The sequence below is a fragment of the Schistocerca gregaria genome, chromosome 5 (genome assembly GCF_023897955.1).
Source record: "Schistocerca gregaria isolate iqSchGreg1 chromosome 5, iqSchGreg1.2, whole genome shotgun sequence".
Taxonomy (NCBI): domain Eukaryota; kingdom Metazoa; phylum Arthropoda; class Insecta; order Orthoptera; family Acrididae; genus Schistocerca; species Schistocerca gregaria.
The window spans coordinates 640,392,049-640,405,744 of NC_064924.1; the positions used below are offsets into that span (position 1 = coordinate 640,392,049).

The 13,696-nt window shown below is 42.7% G+C and overlaps 1 protein-coding gene across 1 annotated transcript in view; it reads left to right on the top strand.

Moving 5' to 3' along the window:
• The window catches only part of LOC126273092 (repulsive guidance molecule B-like), a 1,683,331-nt gene that overhangs the window by 419,022 nt on the left and 1,250,613 nt on the right, over positions 1 to 13,696 (top strand). The gene's annotated exons all lie outside the window — the stretch shown is intronic.

Here is a 13,696-nt window from a genome sequence, read left to right on the forward strand (position 1 = left end):
TTGATACTGAATTGAGGCAGAAGCTTTTCGAACAGAGCGCACAGCATCGTAGAGAAGTGAAACGTGGGCCAATGATGATCCGTGGAAGAAGAAACGGGAAGGTTATGAAATGAGATGCTATCAAATAAATTAAAAAAGATATGTGCTCCGATAAATTATTGAGTAAAGAAATAATGAAAATAATAGGCAAATTATAAACTGACGGATGAACCTTATCAGAAGAAGGGAAAAAGTGTGCACGTGTGATAATTAAACTTGATACTGAAACGTGTGGTACAGTAGTAAAATGGAGATCAAAAACTAGAACAAGATAGGAAGAAATGGAGAAAAATATCAAACATCAAACCAGTCGAAATACTCTGACTTTAAAATAAAACCTTCAGTCTTATTAAAATCCCACTGGGTGTACTGCTTGGCTCATTATACTGTATAAAATACTTCAGATCCTAGAGCCTGTATTAATAAACGGCTGAAAACGATATACTGCAGGCAGTTTGCAAATTGCCTGTCTTATAGCATTAAGGGCGACAAAAATTTGTTTTTTAATATTTCATACAATTAATGACCGAATTTAAAAATGAAAAATGCTGTCATAAACTTCTCGTTAAGAAAGATTAAAGTTAGAAACTGTGAATATGTACTGAGGCAGCAAAACTTGCGGCGAGCAAATTACTCACACTATATTCACACAGTGTTGGAGAATAACAACACTTAGCGACTTTCCACAAACTTTACACACAATTTCAAATTTTTCTTTCGCTGAAAGGAGACAGCAAAGGACTTGGAAGAGCAGTTGATCAGAATGGACAGTGTCTTGAAGGGATGGTATGAGATGAACATCAACAAAAGCAAAACGAGGATAATGTAATGTGGTCGAATTAAATCGGGTCACGCTGAGGGAATTAGATTAGGAAATGATATACTTAAAGTAGTAAAGGAGTTTTGTTATTTGGGGAGCAAAATCACTGATGGTGGTCAAAGTAGAGAGGATACAAAATGTAGACGGGCAATGGCAAGGAAAGCGTTTCTGAAGAAGAGACATTTGTTAACATCGCGTTTTGATTTAAGTATCAGGAAGTCGTTTCTGAAAGTATTTGTATGGAGTGTAGCCATGTATGAAAGTGAAACATGAACGATAAATAGTTTAGACAAGAAGAGAAAAGAAGCTTTCGAAATGTGGTGCTACAGGAGAATGCTGAAGATTAGATGGGTAGATCACATAACTAATGAGGAGGTATTGAATACATTTGGGGAGAAGAGGAGTTTGTGGCACAACTTGACTAGAAGAAGGGATCGGTTGGTAGGACATGTTCTGAGGCATCAAGGGATCACTAATTTAGTACTGGAGGTCAGCGTGGAGGGAAAAATCGTAGAGGGAGACCAAGAGATGAATACACTAAGCAGATCCAGGAGGATGTAGGCTGCAGTAGGTACTGGGAGATGAAGAAGCTTGCACAGGATAGAGTAGCTGCATCAAACCAGTCTCCGGACTGAAGACCACAACAACAAACACATACGGGGTTGAGTCAAATGAAAACCTTAAATTCGTAGTAACAAATCGAAATTTCGCGCCGTTATCCTGTAAGTTGGTAAGCGTGCAACAAACAGCGTGTAAAATGGCCTGTAGGTGGCAGCATAGTGCAGATGCACACATACCGTCGCAGTATCAGTATAAAGATGGCCGCCCGACTTCCAACTTGCACCAGGGAAGAACAGCGTTCTGTTATTCGGTTTTTGCGTAGTGAAGGTGTAGAACCTATTGAAATTCATAGACGAATGAAGGTTCAGTACGGTGATGCATGTTTGTCACAGCAGCAAGTCTACGAATGGAGTAGGAAGTTCGTAAATGGTGTGACTTTAATGGAAGATGCTCCTCTTACAGGTCAGGCACAACGAGTTGTGACTCCACAGAACATTGCAGCAGTTGAAGCCATAGTGAAGGAAAACCGCCGAGTGACACTGAATGACATTGCAGCATGTTAACAGATTAGTTATGGGTCAGCACACCACATTGTGCATGATGTGCTACAGTTTCACAAAGTGCCTGCAAGATGGGTGCCACGGCAGCTGACTCCTGAAATGAGAGAACGTGTTGATGCTTGTGAAGGACTTCTTCGGCGCTTTGAACGAGAAGGTGATGGCTTCCTTGCAAGAATCGTTACTGGAAACGAAACCTGGGTTCACTTCCACCAACCGGAAACGAAGAGAGCGAGCAAGGAATGGCGCCATTCCTCAAAACCAAAGAAGTTTCGAAAAGATCCATCAGCATGGAAGCATTTTGGAGCATGCCTAGAGAGACCACTGTCACCAGTGCATCATACACAGATCTCCTAAAAAATCATCAGTGGCTTGCAATCAAATCAAAGAGATGTGGATTGCTGTCAGCAGGTGTCCTTTTGCAACAGGACAATGCAAGGCTGTCTCGGAGCACTATGGGACTTAACGGCTGAGGTCATCAGTCCCCTAGAACTTAGAACTGCTTAAACCTAACTAACCTAAGACGTCACACACATCCATGCCCGAGGCAGGATTCGAACCTGCGACCGTTGCGGTCTCGCGGTTCCAGACTGTAGCGCCTAGAACCGCTCGGCCCACCCGGCCGACGACAATGCAAGGCCCCACACTACCCGTACAACAGTTACAACATTCACAGACCTGCATTTTGAGTGTCTTCTTCATCCACCATACTCACCGTACCTTTCCGTATGTTTGGACCACTCAAAGACGCAATGGGAGGAAATAAGTTCCGTTCTGATGAAGAGGTACCCCACGCTGTGCATGAGTGGTTGCGCGGACTACCAAAAGAATTTTTTTCCTAAAGGAATTTACGCACTCTGTAAGCGTTGGAGGACTTGAATTGAGCGTAGTGGAGATTATGTTGAAAAGTGATACAGCTTTGCACCACTTGTGCACAATAAATACTATTTCAAAAAATATTTAAGGTTTTCATTTGTCTCACCCTCGTACGTGTACGGAAATTTAAAGACATGCTGAATGGTCTCCTCACCTCGCATTTAGCAACGAAACATTGGTCATGTGCAATTCCGGGTTAAGCTTTCATTAGCAGCTCATCGATGCGGAAGGCTATCGATATGTCTTCAACAATTATTTTAAATTACAGTAAATTTACATAATTTCAGGGTAAATGACAAGAGAGAGAGAGTGACCCAGTGACAGTACGCTTGATATGATAGGACATGTCGAATTTAGAATAATCGATGGTACAACAGTGAACTCAGCCACTGTTATTACCGTAGCCTGTACCAATCCTGTCAGTCCAGAAAGTTTCCCCGAATGGATTAATGAACAGTAGAGAGACTTTAAGATGCAGTTTTTTAAGCTTATGGTATTCTACAGAGTTTCTTTTCACTTGATTACATTGCACACACCGTTCGTACAACCACTTGAAACTGTCGGAAACATTCTGCTTTGGAATGCTGTACTACTCGATCATCAAAATACACTCCTGGAAATGGAAAAAAGAACACATTGACACCGGTGTGTCAGACCCACCATACTTGCTCCGGACACTGCGAGAGGGCTGTACAAGCAATGATCACACGCACGGCACAGCGGACACACCAGGAACCGAGGTGTTGGCCGTCGAATAGCGCTAGCTGCGCAGCATTTGTGCACCGCCGCCGTCAGTGTCAGCCAGTTTGCCGTGGCATACGGAGCTCCATCGAAGTCTTTAACACTGGTAGCATGCCGCGACAGCGTGGACGTGAACCGTATGTGCAGTTGACGGACTTTGAGCGAGGGCGTATAGTGGGCATGCGGGACGCCGGGTGGACGTACCGCCGAATTGCTCAACACGTGGGGCGTGAGGTCTCCACAGTACATCGATGTTGTCGCCAGTGGTCGGCGGAAGGTGCACGTGCCCGTCGACCTGGGACCGGACCGCAGCGACGCACGGATGCACGCCAAGACCGTAGGATCCTACACAGTGCCGTAGGGGACCGCACCGCGACTTCCCAGCAAATTAGGGTCACTGTTGCTCCTGGGGTATCGGCGAGGACCATTCGCAACCGTCTCCATGAAGCTGGGCTACGGTCCCGCACACCGTTAGGCCGTCTTCCGCTCACGCCCCAACATTGTGCAGCCCGCCTCCAGTGGTTTCGCGACAGGCGTGAACGGAGGGACGAATGGAGACGTGTCGTCTTCAGCGATGAGAGTCGCTTCTGCCTTGGTGCCAATGATGTGTGTTTGGCGCCGTGCAGGTGAGCGCCACAATCAGGACTGCATACGACCGAGGCACACAGGGCCAACACCCGGCATCATGGTGTGGGGCGCGATCTCCTACACTGGCCGTACACCTCTGGTGATCGTCGAGGGGACACTGAATAGTGCACGGTACGTCCAAACCGTCATCGAACCCATCGTTCTACCATTCCTAGACCGGCAAGGGAACTTGCTGTTCCAACAGGACAATGCACGTCCGCATGTATCCCGTGCCACCCAACGTGCTCTACAAGGTGTAAGTCAACTACCCTGGCCAGCAAGATCTCCGGATCTGTCCTCCATTGAGCATGTTTGGGACTGGATGAAGCGTCGTCTCACGTGGTCTGCACGTCCAGCACGAACGCTGGTCCAACTGAGGCGCCAGGTGGAAATGGCATGGCAAGCCGTTCCACAGGACTACATCTGGCATCTCTACGATCGTCTCCATGGGAGAATAGCAGCCTGCATTGCTGCGAAAGGTGGATATACACTGTACTAGTGCCGACATTGTGCATGCTCTGTTGCCTGTGTCTATGTGCCTGTGGTTCTGTCAGTGTGATCATGTGATGTATCTGACCCCAGGAATGTGTCAATAAAGTTTCCCCTTCCTGGGACAATGAATTCACGGTGTTCTTATTTCAATTTCCAGGAGTGTAGCTTCAATGTCTGTTATGTCGTCAAAGCGTTGATCCTTCGCGTGATTTTGTACTCTTCGTCATTTTTTGTCAGGCTCGCAATGATAACACCAAGTCTCGCCACCCGTGATGATTTTACCCCCAAACAATTGTCCACCTGTAGCAATTCCAATAAGATGCGGCAGGCGTCCGCGTGTCGTTGCTTTTCCTGGGGGGTGAAATACCTGAGGGATAAACTTCGCACACACCCTTCTTTTCTTCGCAGCATTCTAGGGAATGTCATGAACACTTAGAGATGTTGCTCCATAGCGATTTGCGACGCAACATCACAGACTGACGATATGAAATGTATTGACTGTTGTGAATGCGGACTACCATCAGCTATGTAATGGAATGACAACGAAAATTTGTGCCTGATCTGGACTCTAACGCGGATTTCAGGCTTATCGCGAGAGGTAGCCTTAGAATTAGGCTATCCGAGCACGACTCCGGCCGGAGCCAAATTTCCGTGCGTCGTCAACCATGTGTCTGTTAGCTGTTCTCGTACATGCATTATGTATAATCCCGTGCAGGGAAGACATTTTACTTGAAAGTCGTTTGTGTGCGTTGCTGTATTAGTCTGAATTGCGATGCAAAGTTCCTTTGGACATACACAGGTACGGCAATATCGTGTTGACATACTACGGCGGCACACCCTCTACTTAACACGACCTGCTCGCAACTCACTGGTCGAATGCGCAATTGGACATCGTTATAGTCGTTAGTCTGAAGTGCTACCGCAGATACTTTGCTTGTATGTATATCACGAACAGAAATCAGTCTCGGAACTTTATGAATGGACGATGGAAACGTATGTCTGTACATCGCACGTCACCATGTGGGTGGTACGTCGTGTACCACAGGGTGGCTCTGACGTTTAAAACTTGATTTTATCTTCGTACTACTCCTGTGTTTGGATCTACGCCGAGTAAAAATATCATTTGTACGTTATATATTGTAAGTAGACTGTTTATGTGTTTGTATGTTGGCAACGCTATGTAGCGCTGTGCATTAATAACTCTGACAGCGCTCTGTGCACTCTGTATGAGACTCTGTGGCTGGTCAGACTAGCAGTTGGGAGTTAACAGCAGCGCGGGATTAGCCGAGCGGTCTCAGGCGCTGCACTCATGGACTGTGCGGCTGGTCCCGGCGGAGATTCGAGTCCTCCCTCGGGCATGGATGTGTGTGTATTTGTCCTTGGCATAATTTAGGTTAAGTAGTGTGTAAGCTTAGGGGCTGATGACCTTAGCAGTTAAGTCCGATAAGATTTCACACACATTTGGAAATCAACAGTCAGACGTGATGGCAGTTGGAGGTGAACGGCCAGCAGTGATGGAGGCTAGAGGTTAATAATTAGCAGTTTGGAGGTTTGCAGTATTAGCGTGAACGGACGGTCTGAATGTGTATCCGTCACGGAGATTTATTACTGATGATTATATAATTTTTTTGAAATTTTTTTCGTATATACACTGTTAGCTTTGCAAAAATATCTTTCCTTTGCTAACCACAAGCCTATCAGTAGTCAGTACCTTCAGTAGTTAGAATCTTTTATTTAGCTGGCTGTATTGGCGCTTGTTGTATTGCACTAGTTCGGGTAGTGAAGATTTTTGTGAGGTAAGTGGCTTATATAATGTATAGGTTATTGTTAGGATTTCTTCTTATTCAGGGCCATTCTTTTGAGTTAATTTTAAAGCAGTCAGATCGCGTTACCATTGAATATTGTGAGTAATTAATGAATAGGAAAAGTTCGAGTTCTGTTTGTCAGGACAAATTCTATAGGTCAAAAAATAAACGATATAGACAAGAAAAGTGACTCTTGCACTCAGTTTCACTCAGCAGTTTAAGAATATCAAGTAAGCACTCAGCAATATAAGCAGAAAATTTAAATAAAGAAGTTTCAATAGGTTCACTATTAAAGTGGGACGAGGTGCCCCTTATCTTATACATTTGGGAAACAAGCGTAAATGGGATAAAAGACTGACTTATTTTTCTCTAAAAATATTGTACAGAAATAGCTAATGAACTATCATTTTAATTACTAATGCTGACACATTAACTTAAGTAACACAGTCTATAATGCTACCATGTATAAGTTTTTTAAGTTAATATGGTGAGAAAATCGTCTTATTATTTGCTAAAGAACTTTTTATGCCCTGGAGAGTTACGGTGATGCTAAAATGCAACCTGAAGCACGTACTACATCAGTTCCTCTTATTTTCTAAATAATTTTATTCCACGCTCTATGAGCGTGGCATCCTTTGTCAGAGCCCTTGCTTCAAGTTAACTCTAGCGAAACAATAAATAATCTTTATTGACTAGAGATGAACAGTAGAGCGCCTTTCTTAAGAATTTCTGTAATTTAATAGATTCACAACTAAACAACTTTATTAATTCTGCCTAATGATTCCGCTTCACAGTTAAATGAAATTACCATTTTTCTTTTTGATTCAGAAAAAAGTTAAGTATTTCGCCAAGAAAGACTGGAGTTAATCTGCTTTTTTAAAAAAATTCTACGTGTTTTTGCTGTTACCTCCACTGGTGGGGCAAAGTTAGATAGATTTTCTCAACTCCTTTGTCGGATGTCGTGTTTTACCCAAACAAGTCACCACTGCCAAGATAGCTGTTGTGACGCTTTGACGCACAGTTAGTTTACTCACCTGCGCCACTAACGTTTGTTCACTTGATGGCAGCTTGCTTCGAGTTATTTAATGAAATACCCGAGCAAATAGCCTAAGCTGACTCCCGTAAATGAACGGAAGATCACGGCATTGTATTTGCTACCGTTGCTAACTTCCATCAAAAGTGAAAGACGTCTTGGTTGTCCGGGCAGGATCATGAGAAGGCACAATTCGGCTCGTTCTGTCTTGGAGGAACTAACCCGTTACCAACCCCTAACAAATGCGATATGTGAAATTAATACACATTCATTTAAGGACACTGAAGCAAATAACCCGCCTTTCAATTTGTCACAAAGAAAAATATTTTGCGAAGTTGGTCTTTATTCGTTTTATCCGTATTTTTAGAGTTTGAAATTCCCCCAAAAATTATGAATCATCAGGTGAGATCTGAGAGCCCCCCTAATTTACCAGTATATTTTTACTTCTTCGTGTTCCATTAGCAAATGGTATTAGTCCACATTTGACTGATTTCAAGGCGAGATTATTAGGCGTGATTTATACCGGAGAAAATGTTGTTGACTCGTTTTCAAACATGGATTCTTGGAGCTCTGTGTGTAGACTGTTCACAATGTAAAACGCTCCTTTTGTAAGGACTTTCACTGCAGTTGTTGAGCTCTTGTGATACATACTCACGCTGATTAAACAATCCCGTGAAGAATAGTGCGGCTTCCCTTAGAATCTTTTTTATCTGTTTTATTAAAGGGGGGTAGGACGTCAAACGGGCCGACTTGGAGCAGGAGAGGCATCACAGGACATTTTAATTTCCAGTGTCTATACTTTTACAGATAAATTCATAAAACTTTGTCAGCATCACCAGGAAGAATTCAGGATCCACACTCCTTATAGTGGAAGTTCGAAAACATAACAAAATAATTTTTTTACGTGTGAAATTTCATCATTTTTTCGCTTACTAATGGCTGCATTTGTTGCTATAGGTACACTTTTCTTCATAAGTTGCAGAGATTCTTCGATGAATTTTGCACAGCATACATACCATACTTACAGGTGTATGAAACTCTATAATTTATTTAACTCATGAAAAAACGAATGATCTGTTGTATTTTAAACTTCATGTTTAGAAAAAACACAAGTTTTGTAGTTAATTACCTCAATTTTTACCACATTTTTAGTAGATTTGGAAAATTCTAGAGTTTCATACGCCTTTAAGTATGGTTTGTATGCTGTGCAAAATTCATCTAACTATCTCTCTTACTTACGAAGAAAAGTGTACCTATAGCAACAAATGCTGCCATTAGTAAGTGAAAAAAATGATGAAATTTTGCCTGTAAAAAAATTACTTCGTTATGTTTTCGAACTTCCACTGCTATGAGCGTGAATTCTGAATCCTTCCTGGTCATGCTGACAAAGTTTAATGAATTTATTTGTAAAAGTATAGACAGAGGAAATTAAAATGTCGTGTTTTGCCTCTGCTGCTCCAAGTCGGCCTGTTTGACGTCCTACCCCCCTCAATGTGGTATCAACGTTCGATAGCACACTTGGCACTTGTTAGGGGTCGCAGTTATCGACCGCGGTCCCTACTAGTATCGCTGGACCCGCGAGTCGGGACTATCGCCGCTCCGGGGCTTGCAACAAGTCTACATCTACATCTACATCTACATCCATACTCCGCAAGCCACCTGACGGTGTGTGGCGGAGGGTACCCTGAGTACCTCTATCGGTTCTCCCTTCTATTCCAGTCTCGTATTGTACGTGGAAAGAAGGATTGTCGGTATGCTTCTGTGTGGGCTCTAATCTCTCTGATTTTATCCTCATGGTCTCTTCGCGAGATATACGTAGGAGGGAGCAATATACTGCTCAGCGCTCAGCCACTCTTGCTCGGGACGTCACGTAGGAAAGTAGCATAGCCCTCAGCTGATAGGAAGCAACGTCTAATAAGGCGCTTAGTTAAAGTATGGCCTATATGATGTCTCTATAGCTCTCTGGAATTATATTCCTCCTGACTATGAAGACTCCTGTTCCACCACTGAAGTACAATACATTATTTTTTACCAACGACTTCTAACTATTTTAGTTGTGATAGACCCAGACCATACGGCCAGCTCCTTATCGACTTCCCTGACAAACCTGCTGTATACGTAAAGAAGAGATTTGTATGTTTCTATTTAGTATTGGTCACCAGTCATTCACATGGGCGACGATTCCTTCGTCCTCACCATAACAGCTAATTTACTGGGAAACGCTGTCTAACCGACCAATCACTGTCAGGAATTGGTAGAGGAACAATTTTGAAAGTGTCTTCTTTTTTTTTGTAGACTTACTCTTCCTTAGGAATGCTCCAGTATATCTGTCTGGCATCTGCGTTCCCACTAGATTTACGTGATGGTTCCACTACTGACACAAACTCCTAGGTATTTCAAGATGGCGGCTCGTCCCACTGAATGACTGCCGATCACACAGTCTGTCGATATTGAAAGTTTATTGTATTTATGCTCCTTATGCTATATTTACGTCTCTGTATTTAGAATCAAGTCCCCATCTTACGGCAGTGTGGTGATAATTTGTAAATATCTCTTCACTTCGTTACACGTTTCTAACGACCTCACCTAGCAGTACACATCGACGCCATGTGGAAAGTAATCCATAGGCTACAGAGCTTCCTGGAAAAAGATGCTTGTCTTCAATGAAATAGAGGAAAACGTCAATATCCTGGTTAGTGTCATATAATTTTCCTTCCTTCCCTTTACACAGAATCAAGTCGTTATATGAAGCAAAATCTTGAAAAGAGATTAGATTAGCTTTTCGTTCCATAGATCCGTACTGAGGAGATCCTCGTGGATGTGGAACATGTCACTTTTTTTTAAAGCTGAAATAACAATACTAATAGTATGAGTATATACAATACATCATTTCTTTCTATTAAAAAATTCGTCAATGGAGTAGAAGGAGTTAGCCACTTGTAAATCTTTCAGGCTTCTTTTAAACTGATATTTATTTGTAACTAATTTTTTTATGTTTGCTGGCAAATTACTGAAGATGAGTGTTCCTGGGTGGTGGACCCCTTTTTTAACTAAATTAAGTGCTTTTAAGTCCTTGTGCAGATCATTTTCGTTCCTCGTATTGTATGTACTAACTGAGCTGTTCGCTGGAAAAAGAGATATATTATTTAGGACAAATTTCATTAAGGAGTAAATATACTGAGAGGCAGTAGTTAGTATACCCATTTCTTTGAAGAGGTTTCTACAGGAAGTCCGTGAATTTACTCCACAAATAATACGTATTATACGCTTTTGGACTCTGAAAACTTTTGTTTGACTTGAAGAGTTACCCCAAAATATTATACCATATGACATTATGGAATGAAAGTAGCTTTTTCGTTTTTATGTCGCCTATGTCTGTTAACACTCGAATTGCAAATACAGATTTGTTAAGGTGTCTCTGCAGTTCTGCGGTGTGCTCCTCCCAACTGAATTTATTATCAGTTGTAACCCCAGGAATTTAAGACTGTCAACCTCTTCTATCTGCTCTTCTTCATACTTTATGCATATGCTGGGTGGAAACCTCTTACAGGTTCTGAATTGCATATAGTGAGTCTTTTCGGAGTTTAATGTTAGTGAGTTGGCTTTAAACCATTTATTAATATCCATGCAAATATCATTAGCAGATCTTTCTAGAACTACACTCGACATACTATTTATTGCAACACTTGTGTCTTCTGCAAACAAAACGAACTCCGCTTCAGGCAGTGTAACTGATGAGAGATCATTAATGCACACAAGAAAAAGCAGTGGCTCTAAAATGGATCCTTGTGGGACACCACATGTAATTTCTTCCGATTCCGATGATGACTGATGACTTAATTCGCTAGTCCCTTGCCCTGACACCCTTTGTTTTCCGTTAGCGATGTATGAAATGCAAACACGACTCAAACGCGACGGAAAGTTTGGATGGAGTGAAAATCGATTGTGGGAGATGAAACTTGGGCGTCAAATCCGGATTTTCTGAATCGATACTGAAGGTTAATTTGGCAAAGCCACTGGCAGTAAGAAGCCCTACCTTCGCCCTAGTACTTTGCCGAAGGCGGCAGTGCGGAATTTTCGAGTTCTTCGCTACGCGTATCAGAGTATAATGGCCTCAGTTTCGCCTTTCTTCAGATGCACTGCACGTATAGCCAAGTTGGCTGCCCCCCTGAGCTTCTTGCGCCTGCTGGGGTCAGGGAAAGCGGAGTGCCCTCAGCTAATGGCCGCTCCAGAAGAAAAATGTGCCTCCGTTCAGCCCAAGTGTCCCGCTTCTTTCATCCCGGCCATTTGCTGCACACACGGGAGCCGAGTCGCAGTCGGCCGGCGCGACCGCCGCGGGCTTTCACAGCCGGCTCGCAGCTTTCAGCAGTGGCGGCATAGAGGAGAGCAGGGGTCACTCATTAGGCGAGACTTCAGCCGGCGCTCGGGCCGAGCGAGCACCGCAAATGGAATATTAACGACGTAGAAAGTCTGCGCCATCTGGCCAATGGACCAGCACGGATTTCTCCCATCATTTTGCTCCGAGGTCTGAACTCTGGACTAGCACTCGTTCCCATCTTTTTCTCTTCGCTTCACCTTTTTTTTTTTCAGCATCGACCGACATGGTTATTATTGACTAAATATTTTAACTTATATCAAGCATCTGGTGACAATTCCGAATTAACTCTTTATTGCGCTTATTTGAATCTTTAAAAAACAAGAATAATTTTATTGTTTTAAAGAAAATGGGGCTTCCCAAATGCAGTGAACTATTCGTAAAAAATTTATTTTAAAAAGTTGTGAGTGCTGAAAATTAACAGTTAAGTCTTTTCTGTGCCTAAATTTTACTAGTGTTTTGTTTTTATGTAAGATAAAGTCAAGGGAATATATAAGGGAAATGAACTTGCAGGCAATGTTATTGAAAGGGAAAAGGAAGTAGATGAAGATGAGGAGGGAGATACGACACAGCAATAGGACTTTTCCTGGTCACTGGAAACCTAAGATGAAACAAGGCCCTTGGAGTGAACGAAATTTCCTCAGAGCTGACTGACTGCCGATTACATAATCTGTCGATATCGAAGGTTTGCAGGATATATGTGACAGGTGTTGAAACACCCGAGAATTCAGGAACGATGTCGTTGTTGTTGTTGTTGTTGTTGTGGTCTTCAGTCCAGAGACTGGTTTGATGCAGCTCTCCATGCTACTCTATCCTGTGCAAGCTTCTTCATATCCCCGTACCTACTGCAACCTACATCCTTCTGAATCTGTTTAGTGTATTCATCTCTTGGTCTCCCTCTACGATTTTTCCCCTCCACGCAGCCCTACGATACTAAATTGGTGATCCCTCGATGTCTCAGAACATGCCCTACTAACCTGTCCCTTCTTTTTGTCAAGTTGTGCCACAAACTCCTCTTCTCCCCAATTCTGTTCAGTACCTCCTCATTCGTTATGTGATCTACCCATCTAATCTTTAGCATTCTACTGTAGCACCACATTTCGAAAGCTTCTATTCTGTCTAAACTATTTATCGTCCACGTTTCACTTCCATACATGGCTACACTCCATACAAATACTTTCAGAAACCACTTCCTGACACTTAAATTTATACTCGATGTTAACAAATTTCTCTTCTTCTGAAACGCTTTCCTTGCCATTGCCAGTCTACATTTTATATCCTCTCTACTTCGACCATCATCATTCCATTATCCTCGTCTTGCTGTTGTTCATATTGACCTTATATCCTCCTTTCAATACACTGTCCATTCCGTTCAGCTGCTCCTCCAAGTCCTTTGCTGTCTCCGACAGAATTACAATGTCAAGGAAGGATAATTCCAATTTCAACGAAAGAAGGTGCTGACAGCTATGAATATTACCGAGCTATAGGTCTGATAAGTCATGGTTGCAAAATACTGAAACGAATTGTTTACAGAAGAACGGAAGAACTGGTAGAAGCCGACCTCGGCTCATATTGAATGACTAAATTTTTTCTAGGTATACTGTAACCCTGAGAATTCCAAGCAAGCTGAAACGAACAGCGCTTATGGTTGATTTACCTGCTAGGAGATTGCCAGAAGAAATGGTTCAAATGGCTTTGAGCACTATGGGACTTAACATCTGAGGTCATCAGTCCCCTAGAACTTAGAACTACTTAATCCTAACTAACCTA